General features: G+C 52.0%; 1 pseudogene; it reads right to left on the bottom strand.

Moving 5' to 3' along the window:
• Positions 1–7,640: 7,640 nt before the first annotated feature.
• LOC119299796 lies at positions 7,641–11,937 on the bottom strand (annotated as a pseudogene).
• Between the last annotated feature and the right edge of the window lie 9,816 nt (positions 11,938–21,753).

Below are 21,753 nucleotides of genomic sequence, written 5' to 3'. Positions count from 1 at the left end.
TAGTATGTTATGAGAGTATTGATTGTCATTGTGTGAGTTGGTTTCTTCTTTGTTTTCTTGAAGTTTTCTTTGGAATTCAATTTGTTTTTTTGGCTTCATTATTGTTTTGTTTATTGCTTTTTGATTGCTAGTATTGTTTGCTAGGATTATTGCTTCTGTGAATACAATGTCTGATTATATAGATTTCAACGGAGTGACGAATAGTTCTACCAAGTCATTATTATGATAGCGTATTTACCTTCATCAACTTACCAGGCAAGTTCACTTTGACCATGTTTTTCATACCTATGTTTTATTTGCATGTAGTAGCACCCTTTCAACAATCCCTCATGTAGTGTTATTGAACCTTGTAGTTGAGTAGATTGCATGAGGTAGAAACCCATCTCCCTATTATCAAGCCCAGGATGTTATGTAGTTTAAATGCTACGCTATAGTAGACGGGGTTGGTATGAATGCTCGGGAGTGGTATGAGAATGGAGGACTCTACGTCAATGAAGACAAATTCATGATGGCATCGGCAAGGACTGCATCATCAGGACTTCAAGACTTCAAGATTTCGAGACTCGAGACAAGAATTCAATACACACTACTGGGTGAAGGACGGTTGATGGGCACCCTGGAGCAACCAGTGGATTGCCGGGATGCATGGAGAAGCGCCATGACATCTTGCGGAAAGCTTCACCCAGACTCAAAGAGATGGAAGAATACTTCATGCCCGAAAGCTTTGTGCAACCGCAAGCCACTATGGGCTCTGGCTTGGTTGACCTTAGTTGTGACTCTGGCTGGGACGGTGCTAGCAGATGTAGAACTACGGTAGGATTGGATGAGCACTGGATAGTGGTCAGGGGAACTCTTCGGAAGACCATGTTTCGGTCGTCTTGTTCCCAAACACCCTGAAGTGCGAGAACGTAAAAAGAGGGATCGAATCTTGCGGGTAAAGTGTACAAACCTTTACAGAGGGTTTAAACCTAATCGATTAGCCGTGTCCCCGGTTACGGACAATTTGAGCATCTGGACTTGGATCTATCTCGGAACTCTCAACACCGGACTGATAATTTAATTGTGGGCAACTTATGATGATCTGGGTGATGAGACATCGGTTGGCGGAACCATGTCATGATAGGAAATTCTGTAGTATAGACTCCTGATATTCCTTTGATGTAGCGAAAAATAAAACCAACTTTTATGCAAAAAAAACTCAGACCCAGAGCCATAAAGCCATATTGCATGTAGTATAGTTTATCATCTGTTTTTCTTACAGTGATCTTGCCGGTACATTCAATGTACTGACCTACACGGCTGCAATGTATCATGTTGCAGGATTTTATACGATGAGTGAGTTTCGTTGATTGGGTTACGGTCTACACTCAACCTGTCGATGGCGTTGATGGGACTCCACCCCCAATTGTTTGTTTCCGCTGAGAATTATGAGGTATATATCAGTTTTACGTTATTTATACATGTGATTGCACTTTGATATATACATTGATGTACTGTGTGTGCCAGCATACTGATACAGGGATGGCACAGATACACAGAGACTTGACCGTCTGAGGTCGGGTCGCTACACTCAAAAATATTTCCCTACTCATAAGAAAGAAGCTGCTTTAAAGGAAATATTTAACTTTGTGAAAATTGAAGAAGAGAGTCTCCCACAAGCTTGGGGTGGCTTCTCCAATTACTTAATGCTTTGCTTGATCATCCTCTCAAGAAAAATGAAATACTTGATTTCTTTTATAATGGACTAACCGATTCTTCTAGAGGCCACCTGGATGGTTGTGCTGGTTGTGTTTTCTGGGAAAGAACTGTTGAGCAAGCTGAATTGCTATTGAATAATATATTGAGTAATGATAATGATTGGACACTTCCTGAACCAACTCCGAAGAAAATTCTATTTCTCAGTCCTGAAGATATGCAAGAGGCAAAGAAATATATGAAAGAAAAAGGTATTAGAGCTGAAGATGTTAAAAATTTGCCGCCTATTGAAGAAATACATGGTCTTGATAACCCGACACAGGTAGTAGAGGTAAACTCTCTCCATAGATTTGATGAAGGTGATATTCCTCATAATAAGTCTGCTAATCAATGCTTGTATGAGTTTGATAATTTTATTGTTAAACAAGAAAATTTCAATGCTTATGTTAGTAGATAATTGAAACGTAATGCTTACATGCTTGACCACTTGGGTGATTATATGAGTAGAACCGTTAATGATCTTAAGCTTATTAGTAAATATTCCCTTGTTTCCTCCTTCCTTCCTTCCTTGCTAAGCTATAGTCGCTTCCTCGCTCTCGCCGTCTCGCATCCTACCGCCGGGGTCGCCATGGTCTTCTTCAAAGACATCTCCAGCGGTTCCTCCTCCGGCGACTACTCCTTCACCAGCTGGGTATGCCTCTCTTCTCTCTCTCGGGCTATGACTTGGAATGAAGGATTTTTACCCGGAGGTCGATTTGAGTCGTTTCTTCCTCTTGTAGCTTCCCAAGACCATCAGTGGCAACGAATGGAGAAGGGTGGCTGAAAATCTATCTGCTCGTTGTCACCATCAATCTCCATGCGTGAAGCTAGTTGCGTTTGATTCTGTGGACAGTGGGAGGAAGTTTATGGCATGTGCAGAGAAGGTTAGACCCTCTTTCGTTGTTACAAATCATTTGTTAGGTGTGATTCAGACACTGTCACGGTTCCAACCCATTCATACCACACCTTCAACCAAATGCATCCTAAGACAGTGTCACAGTATGTACCTAGTATCTTAAATTTTTGCCATCTCATCAGCGGTGCCATTAGAAAATTATTTGGCACCGCTTCAGCAGTTTGTGCAGCCAACTTTGGTCCACACATCCGAGCAGCCAAGCAGTAAAATACTAAATCTTTATGGCACGAAGGAACTGGGCATTGAAGCAACTACGTGCTCCGGAGTCTGGGTCCCTGATTTTTTGCCGCTGCATCGGCTCGCCAGTGTAGGGCACCGGTGCGAGATGTAGGAACAGTTGTCTTTACCCCAGTTTTGGCATACATAGTGGACGGCCTTAGTGCTATTAGTACTATGTTACTAAATTTGTGCATGTACACACCTGTTAGTATCAATTTGATGTCATCCAAACACTGTCGCTATGCTGTTGCAGTTATATTTACCTTCCTCATAAAATGTTCAATTTGTTATTTATTGTACATGAGTAAGAACTTGTAGCGTCGTTGTAGTTAATTATAGCTTCTGATGTTCCAGAATTTGGTTGTTGTCTCAGTACCAATTATTTCATTTACACATTGATCTTTTTGAGAAGATATGTCATAATTAACATGTTTCTTCAGTTTTTCAAAATAAGCATTGGTGATTTTCTATGTTGCTATAAACCCATTTCCCCTACAATTGTTACTGATCTAGTTTTAAATATTATAGGATGAATGGAAGTGTTCTTACTTGGAGTGGGTTGATCAAGAGTGGCCATAGTCTTTGAAGATGTGCCTAATGAAGCTCTGGAGCATGTATGAGGAAGAGAACACACGTAGGCTTAGAGAAAGTCTTGTCAATGCTGAAGAATATTTCAAGATGCGGGATAAAAAGTTGAAGATGGAGAATGAGCTCAGATTTTTTTAAATAAGACTTTGCTAAGATGGTGTTGGCGAAGGAGGAGGCACTTTCCCAGTTGGCCCATGCAAAACGGGTTCTTACTGAACTGAAAGAAGAGGTGGATAAGACGAGCCTGGATTATCTCGATTAGGGAAATGAATATATTGTTCTTATGAAGTTGAACTAGCTATATGTTGTATTGTGTTGTTTTCATGTAGCTACCGTACTGTGATGTTATAATATATTTATGTGCCTGATATGAAATTGGCAAACAGTTGTTCGATATGAAATGTGAATTTGCGTAATACTAGAACTATTAATTGTAAACTAATAAACCTGCTAAATGTGTCATGGATCTTTGCAAACGGTTCTAGCAGTAAAAGTGCTTGCGATGGATAGCCCAATGCCACACAGTTTTATTCATCAAATCATGCGTGATATAGTTGATAAAAGCAAACGGTTAACCAAGGAAGACCGTGTGTGATAGTTACACCTTTCAAACACGAGCCTACACATCAAAACTGTGTGGGATGTACGTCCGAACGGAAACGTTTTCCCTAGATTCACTGTGTGGGATGTACATAAGAATGAAAAGGTATTCCTTGGATTGACTGTGTGTGATATACATACGAATGGAAATGTTTTTCTAGGATTCACCGTGTGGGATGTACATACCTATGGAAATGATTTTCTCGGATTACCGTGTGGGATGTACATACCTACGGAAATGATTTTCTCGGATTACCATGTGGGATGTACATACCTACGGAAATGATTTTCTTGGATTACCGTGTGGGATGTACATACCTACGGAAATGATTTTCTCGGATTACCATGTGGGATGTACATACCTATGGAAATGATTGGGTTTCGATGCCTCGCCCGATCACACACGGCCCCAGCCTGGGTCCCAGGAGGGCCTATCCCCGACGATTTCTAGGTTGTGTGGGAAGGACACCCTATCGCACACACTCACTTGGCGACGGTTCCAAATGCCGTCCCAGAAAGGGGTTAAAAACCGTTTGTTTAGGACCGACATGCACCAGTGACCCCTCGGATATGCTGGGAATCCCACGCGTGCTGGTCGAATATAGTCTCAACATATTGAAGGGATACAAGCCAGTCAAGCAAACGATGCGGCGATTTTCCAAACCCAAACGACAGGCTATGGGGGAGGAGCTAGCCAAGCTACTCAAAGCCGGGTTTATCAGAGAGATCAAACATCCGAATTGGCTAGCAAATCTGGTCATGGTGCTGAAGAAGGATAAATCCTGGCGCTTGTGTGTCGACTTCAGGACCTCAATAAAGCCTGCCCTAAGGATCCCTTCCCACTACCTCGCATCGACCAGATTATTGATGCCACCGCAGGTCACGACTCACTGTGCTTCCTCGACGCATACTCCGGATACCATCAAATCAAAATGAAGGAATCCGACCAAGCCGCAACGACATTCATCACCCCATATGGGCCCTTCTGCTTCAACACCATGCCCTTTGGGCTCAAAAACGTCGGCACCACATACCAATGCATGATTCAAACATGCCTGGAAAAGCAATTCGGCAAGACAGTTGAGGCATATGTAATGATGTAGTCATTAAAACTAAGCATGTCGAATCATTGGTAGATGATTTATGCCTTATATTCAACAACCTCCGAAGATATGACATACGGCTCAATCCGGAAAAGTGCGTTTTCGGCGTTCCCGCCAGAAAATTGCTTGGATTTGAATCGGAGCAAACCCAGCCAAAATCCGAGCCCTATCACAGTTGGCTACACCAACAGACCTCAAACAGGTCCAAAAACTAGTCGGATGCATAGCAGCTTTGAGCCGCTTCATCTCCAGATTAGGACAAAAGGCGCTGCCATTGTATCACCTACTCCGACGCACCGACCACTTCGCGTGGACGGATGCTGCAACAGCCAGACTGGAAGAAATAAAAGCTTTGTTAGCAAGCAACCCAATCCTGGCTGCACCAAACGTCGGCAAACCCATGTTACTGTACATATCTGCAACACATCAGGTGGTGAGTGTGGTGCTCGTCATTGAACGAGAAGAAGAGGGACATAAATTCCCACTTCAAAAACCCACATACTATGTGTCAATGGTCCTCACACCATGCAAATCCCGATATCCGCATTATCAAAAGATAGCGTATGCGGTCTACATGGCATCCCGGAAGCTATGGCACTACTTTTAAGAGTGTTCAATCACGGTGGCTTCCGAAGTACCACTTAATGATATTATCAAAAACCGGTACGCCACCGGCCGGATCGCCAAATGGGCCATTGAGCCCTTACCATTTGAAATAACATATAATCCGCACCGAGCCATTAAATCTCAGGTGTTGGCCGACTTCGTCGCCTAATGGACAGAGGTCGAACTCCCTAAAGAGTATGGCACATATTACAACTGGGTGATGCACTTCGATGGCTCTAAAATGCTAGCCGGACTTGGGGCTGGTGTTGACATCCCCCATAGGAGACATAGTCCACTATGTGCTCCAAATAATGTATACAGACTTTAATAACACAGCCGAATATGAGGCCTTGTTACATGGTCTTCGGATGGCTGTCTCTATGGGCATACAACACCTGGAGGTGCGGGGGATTCAAACCTTGCAATATCCCAAATAAACGGAGAATTTGATGCCAAAGATCCGAAGATGGCGGCTTACCGCAATGTTATTCTTAAAATATCAGCTCGGTTCGAGGGGCTCGAGTTTCATCACGTGGCCCGAGAGAGTAATCAAGCAACGAACACCCTTGCTCCCATGGGTGCTAAACGCGACCCCGTCCCACCCAATACCTTTGTGGAAAGACTCTTCAATCCATCAGTGGCGTGGCAGGACGAGAGAAGCAATACCAATCCGGATCCGATCATACCCCCTGATTCCGGACACAATTCCAATATCATCGGGAGCTCGGCCACCGAAATAACACCATTGGCCCATGTAATCATGGCAGTAATCACCCCATGGACCGAACCCTTCCTGGCCTACCTTAATAGGCAAGAGCTCCACGAAGACCAGAATGAGGCTCGATGCATTGTTCGTCGTTCGAAAGCCTACAAGGTTCATGAAGGAGAACTCTACAAGAAAAGTACTACCAAAGTCCTTCAAAGATGTATCTTCGAAGAAGAGGGATGGTAGCTCTTGGCTGAAATCCATGCTGGTCTTGGCGGCCATCATGCCGTAGTTCGGGCCCTCGTAAGTAAGGCCTTCCGTACCGGTTTTTTCTGGCCCACGGCCCGAGAAGATGCACAAGACCTCGTCCAACATTGTGTAGGATGCCAACTTTTCGCCAATCAAAGACACATGCCTCCTACCGCCCTACAAACAGTCTCCATTACTTGGACTTTTGCGTTCTAGGGGCTTGACATGATCGGACACCTCAAAGGGGGAAGCCATAAGAAAAAAATACTTGCTGGTCATGGTAGATAAATTCACGAAGTGGATAGAGGCCAAACCAGTTAAAACGGCCGAAGCTGCACCAATGATAGACTTCATATCTGGTGTCGTACACCGTTATGGTGTCCCACACAGCATCATCACCGATAATGGATCTAACTTCACAGTCGACGAAGTAAAAACCTGGTGCGCTAATATGGGCATCAAGCTCGATTATGCCTCCATCTATCACGCCCAAACAAACGGTCAAGTCAAATGGGCTAACGGCCTGATAATGAGCGGCATTAAACCCAGACTAGTGCGATCCTTAAAGGAGTCAGATAAACACTGGGTTGAGGAGCTCGACTCGGTACTCTGGGGACTGCGGACCACGCCCAATCGCACGACCGGATACACACCGTTATTTATGGTATACAGCGCATAGTTAGGCTGCAGGTGGGAGTGGGGCTAAGTGGGATTAGCCATCCCATCCCACTTAAACGGTTCTAATGGGCTCCCATTGGACAAGAATAAAATTAAGTGGGCTAGCCCTATTAGCCCATTGGAATCCCACTTAATCCACCAGCCCAGTCCCAACTCTTGTGCATGGAAGAGGAACGAACAGAGGAGGCGCCGTGGTGCAGCCGCCGCCGCGAGACGCCGGTGCGTCAGCTCCTATTCCGCCTCAGTACCTTCCCGACCTCCCCTGCCTCGCAGCCTCTACCCCATCCTCACGCGATGGCAAGGTCTCCTGCAGTCCCAACGCTCGCGCATGGCATTTTCCACCTTGGGTATAATTCCCCCCACCCAGCTTCCCCTCGGTCACTATCTACCGTACACCGGCGATGTCAATCTCCCTCACCAGGCTCCTGGGGTCATCCTGGTCCGCGAGTATGCCGGACATGTCAGTGATCAACAACAGCTTCTCGACGCATATGGCAGATGCGATCTCCCCCGCGGCGACTTGGCGTTGATGTTGTAGGCCAGTCTCGTCGGCGGCCATGGTGGTGATCACCGGGATGTGGCTGGATGCGATGATTGGGTGGAGCACGGAGGGGTCTATGCACATCACCTCGCTGACAAAACCGAGGGCTGCGACGTCGGGGGATGGGCCGTGGTGATAAGGTGCACATCCTTGCCGCAGAGGCCGACGTGGTGGCGCCGGCGAGGTTGATGAGGGAGAGGAGCTGCTTGTTGACCTTGCTGACTAGCACCAACTCGACATCGACGCGCCGTGCAGCCAGAAATTTATCTCCGGACCTCCGTCGTGCATGAGCACGGGGCGCAGGCCAACGTAGGAGAGGAGGACAAGGTCGCGGATCACCGACGCCAGCAGCTCCGACGACTTCATGGCCGCGCCGCCGTACTTCACCATCACCTTCTTGCCCTTGAACTGCTGGATCAAGGGGAGCGCCTCCGATAGGACGTACACGCGGTTCAGCGCCGCGACTGCGGGACACGGGATGAATTGTTTTTAGGTGGGATGGTGGGATCCCACTTCCACCCGCTTAATACATGTGGGCTATCTGATATTTCCCACAAATTCTTAGTGGGATCAGGTGGAATGAGGTGGGATGCCCACAGGCAGTCCCACTTGCAGCCTGAGCGCATAGGTTGTCTTGCCCTGCGATATCATTCATGACTCGACTCGAGTACGCATGTACGAAGAGAGAGAGGCCGAGCTCGATCGGCAAGATGGCTTAGGCGGCCTGGAGGAGGAGCACGATGTCACAAAATCTCGCTCAACATTCTACCAACAACAAGCTCGAAGATACCAAAGCAGAGAAGTGCAGGCCAAGACTTACAATGTAAGGGAACTCGTTCTATGCCTACCGGAGAAGAAAAAGGACAAGCTCAAGCCCAAATGGGAGGGTCCCTTCATCATAGATGAATTTCTCATTGGAGGAGCCTATCGCCTTCATAATGCATCGGACAATCGCTTAGAGCCGAACCCTTGGAACGCTGCCAGACTCCAAAGATTCTACGCCTAAGTCCGGAATCACAGTTCATTACCTTTTTCTCTTTTTTCTCTTTCTTCTTTTTGTTTTTATACGATTTCTAGCCCGTGTTCGGATAAACCGCACACTTGAGGGGTATACATCCTTAAATGTACATACCCCCCAATACCTGGGGGTTTCTTGTCACAAAAGCTTATTATTATTTTTCGAGCATCAAGCTCACCGCATATATGCGTCGTCTTCTCATATATGTCTTTTCTTCGCCATAATGTGCACCTTTATGACTTAAGTTTTTGCCAAGCTGGGTTGCCTGGCTCCTGTGCTTATGCTCGTTTGTTCGGCTAGGGCATAAAGGGAGCACCTCTGCGATTGTTACAGCTGGGTCATCCGGACGTGTACCTCAGACGTGTGAAGTCGAAAGCTAGCGTTCTTAAGGGAATAATAGGTCGGTGAACAAAAGATGAACTGCAATCGTTGCGCTACAAGCCCCAAAAATATAAGGTATTGTGTTTTTTAGCATCACAACTCAGGCGTGCACAACAACACACGCTAGCCCAGGGAAAGGAACCCTTAACAGAACTATTCTCTCTGGAAGATGTTTCTTATGATCAAATGTAATATAACATAACTCCCTGAATACAACTTGTCTGTTCAAGCAACTATGACCGGACTACCTGGTTTCCGAACATACTTCGGTGTTTACCACCACTACAACATTCGGAAACATTCCAAACTTTGGATTTAGGAGGTTAAAGTGGAAGGTCTGCCATGACAATCATTTTATAATTCGGCTGGAGATACGTTTGTCGATAAAAGTACATTACTACTTGGACTCAAAAACTTCCTCCTCCTCTAGACCATGTAATAACTTGTCTAGCTTACAATCCTGCTGAGAAAACTTGGCGGCTACCTTTACTTGGTCATATACTAAGCTAACAGGAATTTCCTATCCGTCTGGTCCCCTAGGCCCGACTCGGGCCATATGATTCGGATCACGTCCGGTGTACTGTGTTTTCACCGTGGCCCAGTCCTCTCGTGCACCTTCTCGGCATGCTGATATCTTCCATAGTCCAAAGCGGCGACGAGCTTCTTTGAATAAATTCACGAGCTCCTCCATACTTCCTGGAGGAGAATCGGCTGGCCATAGAGCTTTAGCAATGTTCCTCATTGCCTTCCGGGCTCGTTCATGCACTTTGGACAGCTCTTGTAGTAGATCGCCTTGAAATCCGGACACCTCTTCTTCGGGCCGCCCAGTCAGCACGCCTACAGAAATAAAAGTTGTTAAAACTTCCCATTAGGGGACTGTACTGAAGTAAGGATAAAAGGCATACTGAATATGTCGCCTTTCATCTTTCTGTTCTCTTTCAAGGCATCTGCCAGTTGGGCTCGTTTGTCCTTCAGCTCCTCTTCCTGCTTAATGTTGGCATCTTGCAGCTTGTTCTTCTCATCCATGGTCCGCGTCAGTACATGTTGACCAGTGGCTTCTTGACCTTCGCATGCTCCTTGTCCGCCTGAGCAGCCTTTAGCCTTTCTTCCAACTGCTATGTTGATCCTGCCGCTGAAAACAAAACAATGCATATTTTAAAATCATTGTTGGCGCAGAATCGTAGTTCCCGGACACTGCTGTGCTTACCATCTGATGCCTTTCCGGAATTCTTCAAATTCTCCAGTTCGGCGGTGACAATAGCTAGTTTGGTCTGACACCCTTCAATCTCCTTGCACAATGTGTTATTATTCTTCGTGAGAACCTGACGATATAACAATCCTTCAACCGGTTGGGCCAACTGCTTCAAGTCTTGGGCGCTACGGGCATATGACCATGTTAAATTGTGTCAAATTTCACCTGTATTTTCTTTGAGAATAGCTGAATAATTCCGGCAAGGCCATCTCGAGCTGCCCGGATATAGGCGTCCGTCGAATTCAGTGCGGTGAATTCTTGTTCGGACAAGTCCGGTGTACGCATGGCCTCCTTCAAGCGACGGTGGTTCATCACGCTCTCCACTTCGGAATTTGTGACCGACATGTCATCCGAATCCTCTTGAGGAGGCGAAACGGGCGCGGCTTTTCCTCGCGTCCTAATAGACGAGTTCGGCACCGGATTAGTGGGCATCTGGCTAACTGGGCGATTTCCCACCGTTTGCCGTGTACTCCTCCTAAAAGATAAAAAGGGGGAGACCCTTAAACATTCCAGACTCATGCCTAGGTGTCGGATTTCGGGTTCCGGCAGACCCTTGAGGTTCGAACACTAGCGTGCACATGGAGATCTCTCCCCTACCGATCTTCGTCTGATCCTCTCGTGCAAACTAAGATGAAAATGATGAACAACACAAGAGAAACTAGGTTTATACTGGTTCGGGCCACCGCTGTGGTGTAATACCCTACTCCAGTGTGTGGTGTGGTGGATTGCCTCAGGGGCTGATGATGAATAGTACAAGGGAAGAACGACCTCGTGAGAGGTGTTCTTGAGCTGGTGCGATGAACTGCTAGGGTGAGTTCCGTCGCCTCTCTTTCTTCTGGGTGTCCCCCCTTCCTTTGTGGAGGCTAGCTCTATTTATAGAGGCCCTAGGCCTCTCCCCAAATAATTGAGCGGGAAGGGCGCCAACAATTGGCCATTTTGAAGGGGAACATCTAGTACAAGTTATCCTGACCAAAGGTGGTCTTCAGCTGCCAAAAGCACTGGTGATGATGCCGTCTCGGGCTCCACGGTGACCTCCGTCCTGCCGTCCGACTGGTCTTGGTCTCGTTGCACCGGAATGGCAACCTTTGCCTAATGCCTTGGCCTGTGCCTGCCCCCTTTGCACCAAAGGGGAAACAAGGACCCCGTGCAGGCCGGCACCCGCCTGGCGCCCGCCTAGCCTTGATCGTCATGGCTTGCATCACGGGATCCTCGCGAGATACCCCTGCCTTGATCTCTCTGCCTCCTCGCGAGCCTGCCTGATGAGGCTGCCTCTGAGGAAGCTTCCTGTTGTTCACCCTGCGAGGCTTGTCCCCCCCGCGAGGGTCTTGAGCTTGCGTTGATGAAGATGGGCCGCGCTGGGCCCCCACGCTTCAGGCCGCAGGCAGGCAAGTCTGGGGACCCCCATTACCAGAACATCGACAGTAGCCCCCGGGCCCAAGGCTCGCCTGGGCTTGGCCTGGCAGGGAAGCGAAGGGGCAAGCGCGAAGCGCCGCGAGCCCTAACAGCCTGCGGCCTTGGGCGCTGCGTGGCGGTTGACTAGACGTGGGCGTATGCGCTTCCCACGATGCCTCGGCGACCGCACGACCTGACAAGTCCCTGCATGCAGAGAAACCGGTCAAGATTACCTGCGATCGTGGTGCTCGGTGGTTGGCCTCCTCCAGCTATAAGTACGGGGCTGGGCGAGCCCCTTCAGTCCATCCCTGCTTGCTGCTCCTTTTCTTCTTCTTGGCTAATCGCCGTCCCCATGGCCCCAAAGAGATTCTCGGCTGCGGAGAAAGGAAAGGCCCCCCGGGCAGGGCCTGATCCTCCCCCGACCAAGCGTGGCCGAGGCCGCCCTCGCAAGTACACCACGGTCCCCGTGGTAGCCTCCCGCGGTCATGGAGACAGTTCCCTGCGTGGTGGTGAGCGCCCGGTTGCCGATTGGGGGCACGCCGTGGGTGTGCGCCCCCTAGACCACGCTTCCGCTCTGTGGAGGTGCTGCCGGAGTTCATCGTGTGGTCGGCGGACCCATCCAGCACCCGGCTCCAGCTCCCACGTTTCTTCGTAGATGAACTGCCGGCCAGCGCTCGGTGCGGCTTCTGGCTCCAGGCAGACGGCTGCTGCAGTAGGGCCTCCTGGGCTTTGCTGGAGGTCTCCGTCTCTGGGAACGGGGCCCTGACGCGCGGCTGGCAAACATTTGCCCGCGCGCGCGGCCTGGGCCAGTGGTGTACCCTGTACTTCAAGTTTGATGGCGACGCCAGCCTCTACGTGAGGGTGTTTGGGGAAGATGGTCGCCGTGCCGGGTGTTGCCCTAAAGATGACGACCGCGGCCGCCTGCCCAGCCCCGGCACCGACCAGGATGAAGATGGCGACTGGCGTACAGGCGGCGGTGCTCGGGGTTCACCAAGTTTCGACGACTCTTCCTCAGGTAGCAGCTCCTCCAGCGGTGGCCGCGACCAGCCCCCGCGCCGTCGCGCCCGCCTGGATGAAGGCGGCGGGTCCACCCGCCGCCGCACCCTGGTGAAGCGTGAGGAGGCGTCCGCCTGACCCCCAGGAGCGGCTCGAGCTTTTGCTGTAGGTTGGTGTTGGACAGGTCGTGTCCATTTTGTTTCCTTCCTTTCCTGCTTTACACGAAGGTAGTACAGGGCCCCGTCGGGGCGTGTTAGAACTGTTGCTGTCAAGTGTCACGTTGCTTTTGCCATCTCTGCGCTATGTTTCCGTGCTGTGTGTCCATGTGCAGGAGTCATTTGAGCTTGGTGGAGCTTGACGCGGCACTCGCCTCCGGAGGCTGAGGCCTCGCCATGCGCTTCATGCCCTATAAGGATTAGTTAGAGGGGTAACCTTTGGTCCCGGCAGCGGGGGCGATCAGCCTAGGTCCTGAGTTTGTGTCGCGATACCCATGAGGCATGGACTGGGAGGGGTGCTCCCGCAGAGGACCCGGACAGGAAAGCTCCAGACGATCGGGGCAGAAGACGCTCGCGAGGCGCCCGCGAACATCCCTCGCGAGACTTGTGCGAGAGAAAACGAGGTGAGCGAGCGAGAAAGACAAAGAGTCACAAGCCAGGAACGCCAACAACTCCAATAATACTTCAAACGGAAATAAACACGCCAACTGCAGAAAGCAAATGAAAAAGCCGCATCTAGCACCTATTCTAGTCTTCGACATCTTCTCACCAGCGTGGAGCTAAGTGCTGCCACTGGGCGTGGGCGGGAGCCCCCGAGGCCCAAGGGCGCCACTCCGGAGACTCGGGGGCGTGTACAGCCCCACTCATTATTACGTGAGAGTGTCACAGGCGGCGAGCTTCACAGGCATTGGCCTTCTTCACAGGCACCGGGCCTTTCTCGAAATGCGGCAGCTTCACAGGCATTTGCCTTCTTCACAGGCACCGGGCCTTTTCCAAAACGCAGCTTCACAGGCATTTGCCTTCTTCACAGGCATTGGGCCTTTTCCAAAACACAGCTTCACAGGCATTTGCCTTCTTCACGGGCACTGGGCCTTTTCCAAAACGCAGCTTCACAGGCATTTGCCTTCGTCACGGGCACTGGGCCTTTTCCAAAATGCAGCTTCACAGGCATTTGCCTTCTTCACAGGCACCGGGCCTTTCCTTGGCGCTGGGCCTCGCTCAGGGGTAAAACCTCCGGAGATGTTGAATGTTCCATGCGTTCTGGATGGGTACTCCCTTCGGGGTCTCCAGGCGCGCGGAGCCAGGCCTGGAAACATGAACAACCTTGAACGGGCCCTCCCACATGGGAGAGAACTTGTGTAGCCCCTTCCTGGAGAGAACCCGTCTGAGCATGAGATCCCCTACCTCAAGGGTCCTGGGGTGGATGTTGCGGCAGTGGTATCATCGTAGCGCCTGTTGGTACCTTGCCGCTCGCAGTGCGGCTTCCCGACGGCGTTCCTCCCCCATCATGAGATCCGTCCCCCGCATGGCGTCCTGCTGCGTCTCGTCGAACGCCAGGACCCGTGCGGAGCGATGCATGACCTCGTGAGGAAGGACAGCCTCTGCTCCATAGACAAGGAAGAACGGGGTCTCGCCAGTCGGTTTGGTCGCAGTTGTGCGGATTGACCACAACACGGACTGGAGCTCGTTGTACAAGCCCCTGCTGCAGGCCTCCAGCTTCTTCTTGAAGGTCCTGGCTTTGAGCCCCCTAAGGACCTCCGCGTTGGCCCGCTCGGCCTGGCCGTTGCTCCTGGGGTGTGCTACCGAAGCGTAGCATATCTGCGTTCCAAGGTTAGCACAGTACGTTTTGAAGAGATTACTGGTGAATTCTGAACCGTTGTCGGTGATGATGCGGTTGGGCACCCCAAATCGGCTCACGAGGCCCTTGATGAATTTGACCGCTGAGCCTGCCGGGATTGTGCGGACGGCTTCCACCTCAGCCCACTTGGTGAATTTGTCCACGGCGACGTAGAGGTAGCGATAGCTCCCTGGCGCCTGAGAAAACGGGCCCAGAATGTCGAGCCCCCAAACTGCGAACAGCCATGAGAGGGGTATAGTCTGTAGACCCCCGCAGGCTGATGGATCTGCTTAGCGTGAAACTGGCAGGCCTCGCAAGCCCTCACAAGCTCAACAGCGTCATTGAGTGCTGTGGGCCAATAGAATCCAATACGGAACGCCTTGCCGATGAGGGTCCGTGACGACGAGTGGTGCCCGCAGTCTCCGCCGTGTATGTACGCCAGTAGCTCCTTCCCTTGCTCTCAGGAGATGCAGCGTAGGGACATGTCATTTGGTCGCTTCCTGTAGAGCTCGCCATCCTGGATGCAATAAGCCGTGGCCTGCCGTGCCACACGCTCGGCCTCCTCCTCATTCTCCGGCAGAGTCCCTTGCATCAGGTAGTTCTTGAGCTCCGGGATCCAACACCCTTCCTGAGGCTCTAACGCCAGGAGCAGACGTGCCCCTGAGGCTGGGCCGCAGACCGGGGCTCCTGAGGTAGGCGGCTGAGGGAGCTCCTCCTTTGGTTGTGCCGTGCTCGACAGCGACGGCACCGCCGAGGGTTGGAAGAGCCGCTCCTCAAAGACGCCGGGCTCCAGAGGCAGCCGCCTAGATGCCCTCTTGGCAATGTCGTCAGCCTCCTGATTGGTGCCGCGAGGCACATGCTGCAACTGCAGTCCCCAGAACTGTTTCTCCATCTTGCAGACCTCAGCGAGGTAGGCTTCCATGTGCTCGTCCTTTGGCTCGTATATCTTGTTGGAGAAGTTGACGAGGAGCTGCAAATCGCCCTTGATGATGAGGCGCTTCACCCCTAAGGCAGCTGCGGCCTTCAAGCCTGCTATTAGGCCTTCGTACTCCGCTATGTTGTTGGAGACCTTTTCTCCATGCTGGAAGCAAAGTTGCACGGCGTAGTAGAGTTTGTCCTGGGTAGGGGATACAAGCACTACGCCAGCTCCCGCACCATGCTAGGAGAACACCCCATCAAAGTACATGACCCAGCCATCCGGTGCTTCACTTCCTGGGGAAAGTGATCGGTCTTCGCCTGCCTCGAGACCCGACGCTTCTGCCCATTCTGCCACGAAATCCGCTATCGTGGCTCCCTTGATGACTCTGGTCATACTGAATTCTAGCTGAAATGCCTGTAGCTCGATGTTCCATTCAGCAACCCTTCCAGCTAAGTTGGGGCTCCTGAGTACCGTCTCCAAGGGGTATGCCGAGACGACCTTGATGGGGTGGCCTTGGAAGTAGTGCCGCAGCTTGCGTGAGGCCACCAATAGCGTGAGGAGGAGCTTTTGAGGCATGGGGTACCGTGCCCTCGCGTCCCGTAGCACTATGTTGACGAAATACATGGGGTGCTCGACAAGGTTGAGGGTGCTGGCACTGCTTGCATCCTCCAGAGGTCGAGGCGTCTCTTGAGACGACGGAGCTCCCAGTGCTTGGTCACCTGAAGGGGCCTCTCCTGCTCCGGGTGCGTTCTCCTGCTGCGGCTGTTCCTTTCCGGCTGCAGTTGCGGCCTTCGCGAGGTCCTCCTGGCTCTGCTTCACTTCAGTTCAGACGGTTGATGCGGCCTTGGCACATCGCTCCTCCCTGACCGCTACCAGGGCTGCGCTAGCGGAGTAGGGGGTGGCCGCAAGGTAGAGCACCAGGGGCTCCCGAGGGCGCGGAGCTACCATTACTGGTGGACTGATAAGGTACCTCTTGAGGTCTTGGAATGCCTTGTCGGCCTCTTCAGTCCATTCGAAGGGGCCCTTTTTCTTCATCAGCTTGAAGAAGGGCAGCGCTTGTTCCCCCAGCTTGGAGATGAAACGCCCCAGCGCAGTTACACGCCTAGTGAGCTTCTGCATTTCTCTGAGGGTCCTTGGCGGGCTCATGTCTTCGACTGCCTTGACCTTCTCCGGGTTGGCCTCGATGCCCCTCTGGGATACGAGGAAACCCAGGAGCTTGCCTGAGGGGATTCCAAACACGCACTTCTCCGGGTTGAGCTGTAGGTCCACTTCGTTGAGGCTCGCGAAGGTTTCTTCCAGGTCCTGTATCAGGGTCCTTGCCTCACAAGACTTCACCACAATGTCATCGACGTAAGCTTCTGCGTTCCTCCCGAGCTTCCGGCCTAAGGCGATGTGCATCAGCCGCTGAAAGGTCGCGCCTGCATTGCGCAACCCAAACGGCCTGCACATATAGCAGTACACTCCACACGGGGTCAGGAAGGCCGTCTTCTCCACGTCTTCTACCGCCATCTTGATCTGGCGATAGCCCGAGAAGGCGTCTAGGAAGCTCAATAGGTCACACTCTATGGTGGAGTCGACTATCTAGTCAATGCAGGGGAGCAGAAATGGATCCTGCGGGCAGGCCTTGTTGAGGTTGGTGAAGTCGACGCACATGCGCTCCTTTCCTCCCTTTTTTTGGCACAACGACCGGATTAGCCAGCCAATCAGGGTAGCGGACCTCGCGGATAACTCCTGCCGCCTCTAGCTTCCGGGTCTCTTGAACGATGAAAGCTTGTTTCTCAGTAGACTGCCGCCTTGCCTTCTGCTTCACGGGGCGCACATTGGGGCACACGTTGAGGTGATGCTCAATCACTTCCCTTGGGACCCCTGCAAACTGATCAGGTTCCCATGCAAACACCTTCTTGTTCGCACGCAGGAAACCGATCAGGGCTTTCTCTTGCTCGGGCTCGAGGTTGGCCCCTATGGTGAAGGTGGCGCTAGCAGACCCGTCCTCGTCGACTGGTACCTGCTTGGTTTCTGCCTTGTCTTGGGTGAACAGCTGCTTCTTTTTAGCCGGTGCAGCCCCCTTGGGCTCAAGGGCGTCGGTGCCAGTGGGCTGCGCCACCGCGGCCGCCCTGAAAACAAGCTGGAGCACCTGCAGCGCATCCCTTGTGTCTCCTGACATGGTGAGGACGCCGCTGCTCCCAGGCATCTTCATGAGGTTGTACGCCGGGTGAGTTGCTGCCATGAACTGAGCCATGGCCCGATAGCCGAGGATGGCGTTGTAGGGGAGGCCGATGGGGGCGATGTCGAAGTCGATCAGCTCCGTGCGGAAGTTGTCACAGGTGCCAAAGGTCACTGGGAGGCGGATCTGCCCCAAGGAGGCGGTGGAACCGGCTCCGACGCCCGAGAAAGGCCTGCTGGGTCGGAGCCGCTCCAGCGGCACGTGGAGGAGGCTGAAGGCCTCCACCGAGTGCACGTTGAGGCCGGCACCACCATCGATGAGGGTCCTGGTGATGGCCACTTGGCAGATGGTGGGGGTGCATAGCATCGGGAGCGCGCCCGAACCAATGGGGTTGACGTGGTGGTCCTCCGAGTCGAAGGTTAGATCGGCCTCAGGCGCCACCCAGCCCGGGGGGCTTCTCGGCGCTTGGAGGCGGTGCTGATCTGGCGGGTGAACGGCTTGATGTGATGGCTCAAGGGTGGTGCCTGGGAGACACCCAGGAGAGCTGCGACGACGGGCGGCGCTGGAGCGGCGAAACGGGCGAGGAAGAGGTCGCGCAGCTCCTCCCAGGAGGTGACAGAGGCCGTCGGTAGGTGGAGGAGCCACGCGCGCGGGATGCCGATGAGGGCCATGGGTAACCAGTTGGCCATCACCCGATCGTCGCCCCCGGCTCCGAGGACGGCCTCCTCGTACGCCAGCAGGAAAATCATCGGGTCCGTCTCGCCGTCGTAGCGCGGCGGCATCTCGGGCCTGAACTTGCGCGGCCACTGCACCTATCGCAAGGCGGAGGCCAAGGCCCGGAGCCCCCTGGCCCCAGTGTCGGCATCCATTGCTGGAGCGGGCGGCACGTTGTCCGCCATGAAGGCGGGATGCGATGTCGAGGGAGAGCGGGTCGTCAGGAGGGAGGACTCCGGCGCACCCCTACCTGGCACGCCAAATGTCGGATTTCGGGTTCCGGCAGACCCTTGAGGTTCGAACACTGGGGTGCGCGCGGAGATCTCTCCCCTACCGATCTTCATCCGATCCTCTCGTGCAAACTAAGATGAAAATGATGAATAACACAAGAGACATGAGGTTTATACTGGTTCGGGCCACCGTTGTGGTGTAATACCCTACTCCAGTGTGTGGTGTGGTGGATTGCCTCAGGGGCTGATGATGAATAGTACAAGGGAAGAACGGCCTCGCGAGAGGTGTTCTTGAGCTGGTGCGATGAACTGCTAGGGTGAGTTCCGTCGCCTCTCTTTCTTCTGGGTGTCCCCCCTTCCTTTGTGGAGTCTAGCTCTATTTATAGAGGCCCCGGGCCTCTCGCCGAATAATTGAGCGGGAAGGGCGCCAACAATTGGCCATTTTGAAGGGGAACATCTAGTACAAGTTATCCTGACCAAAGGTGGTCTTCGGCTTCCAAAAGCACTGGTGATGACGCCGTCTCGGGCTCCACGGTGACCTCCATCCTGCCGTCCGGCTGGTCTTGGTCTCGTTGCACCGGAATGGCAACCTTTGCCTGATGCCTTGGCCTGTGACTGCCCCCTTTGTACCAAAGGGGAAACAAGGACCCCGTGCAGGCCGGCGCCCGCCTAGCGCCCACCTGGCCTTGATCGTCATGGCTTGCGTCACGGGATCCTCGCGAGATACCCCTGCCTTGATCTCTCCGCCTCCTCGCGAGCCTGCCTGATGAGGCTGCCTCTGAGGAAGCTTCCTGTCGTCCGCCCCACGAGGCTTGGCCCCTCGCGAGGGTCTTGAGCTTGCGTTGATGAAGATGGGCCGCGCTGGGCCCCCACGCCGCAGGCCGCAGGCAGGCAAGTCTAGGGACCCCTGTTCCCAGAACGTCGACACTAGGCATGCATTAAGTACAAATACCTCTTGGAAGACTGTGAAGCCTCCGCAGTACTCCCAGCTCCTTTTCGTTTTGAGCAACGGCCTCGTGCAGGGGACGTCCTCGAAGAGTTACGGTCCTTGGAACGCCGATCCTGATGAAATCCGGATTAGTACAACAGGAAAGGATATAAATGAGGATCTCTTCTTAGGAAGCCTCTGGATACTCATGATGCAGAATGGGTAAAGGCGAGGGTAGTCGGCGATAATGGCCACTTCCGAACCGTCAAGGCTCGCCTGATAGAATACCCCATCATCAAATTCTATATATATATATATATATATATATATTTGGATCCTCACAAAATCCAGGATCCTTATCGCGATTTTGATCCTCCAGCTGAGGAGCAGGACAGTGGACATCCTCGATGAAAGGTCATTTCCCCACTTTAGGTTTTGGATGATGATGACAACCCTTTGTTGTTCTAATCTTGTGCTAAATGTTTCAGGTTCCCGATTCTTAGGCCTACATCGGAAAGCTATTATCTCTCTTAGGAAAAGATCGAAGACGGAGCCCTCTATGCTTTTTATCTCTTTGGTCGTAGGGAACCCGTACTATCAAGAGGGAATCCTCATTAGAAAGAACTGGGGGGGATCCATTCACGTACACCTTCCTCTCCCCCCCTTTGTCTTTCTTAGGTGTGAGAGAGAGAGTTTCCCTTATCTCTTCTCTTATCTTCTTCTGCTCACTGTTACCTCCCAGCGGTTGTACCGCTCTCTGGAGCGGTTGTACTGCTGGTTCTTGATGCTCACCAGCTTTGATCGAGCAGTTGTACCGCTGCTTCCGGGCGGTGGTACCGCCACCATGCTCTGCAAAAGGAAGGGCGGTGGTTCCGGCCATGCACCGCCCAAGTACCGCTCAAGGCTCTGGTTTGATGCGGTTCTCGGGCGGTAGTGGCCTGGTTGGTCCGGTCGTTCCTTTATGACCGGCACCACCGGTGGTCTGAGCGGTTCTTCTGCTCAGAACTTAGCCTCCCAAGAGCTCAAGGCCATGCGGTTGTTCCGGCCATGCACCACCCAAGTACCGGTCAAGCTTCTGTTTTGATACGATAGTTGTGCGGTGGCTAGGCGGTTAGTCCGGTTATTTTCTTAACCGGTACTACCGCCTGCTGGCCCGGTTGTACCGCCTGGTAGGGCTCTGCAGATACACCGTGAGTCCCGGTTGTACCGGGACAAGGACCGGTTGTACCGGTGAAGTGCAAAAAACGCAATAACTGTTGGAATTTAGGGTTGCTATATAAGGGTGCTTCTCCCACCTACCACTCTCGCCTTTGACCTCTCTCACTCCACCATTAATGCACCTCAAGCTCTCTTGCCCGATCTCTCTCTCTAGCCACTCAAACTTGTTGATTTTCTAGGGATTGAAGGAGGAGACCTAGATCTACACTTCCTCCAAAGGATATTTGCTTCCCCCATACTTTCTTGTGTGGATTTTGTTACTCTTGGGTGTTTGAGCACCCTAGACGGTTGAGGTCACCTCGGAGCTATATTCCATTGTGGTGAAGCTTCGTGGTTTCGTTGGGAGCCTCCAATTAAGTTGTAGAGAGAGCCCCAACCTTGTTTGTAAAGGTTCGGTTGCCGCCTTCAAGGGCACCAATAGTGGAATCACGACATCTCGCATTGTGTGAGGGCGTGAGGAGAATACGGTGGCCCTAGTGGCTTCTTGGGGAGCATTGTGCCTCCACACCGCTCCAACGGAGACGTACTTCCCCTCAAAAGGAAGGAACTTCGGTAACACATCCTCGTCTTCACCGCCTCCACTTTTGGTCATCTCGTCCCTTTACTTTTTGCAAGCTTACTTGTGTTACTTTCCTTGCTTGCTTGTGTGCTTGTGTGTTGCATCATATAGGTTGCTCACCTAGTTGCATATCTAGACAACCTACTTTGATGTAAAGTTTAATTTGGTAAAGAAAAGCTAAAAATTGTTAGTTGCCTATTCACCCCCCC

The sequence above is a fragment of the Triticum dicoccoides genome, chromosome 5A (genome assembly GCF_002162155.2).
Source record: "Triticum dicoccoides isolate Atlit2015 ecotype Zavitan chromosome 5A, WEW_v2.0, whole genome shotgun sequence".
Taxonomy (NCBI): Eukaryota; Viridiplantae; Streptophyta; class Magnoliopsida; order Poales; family Poaceae; genus Triticum; species Triticum dicoccoides.
This window is presented reverse-complemented; position numbering and strand designations above follow the sequence as displayed.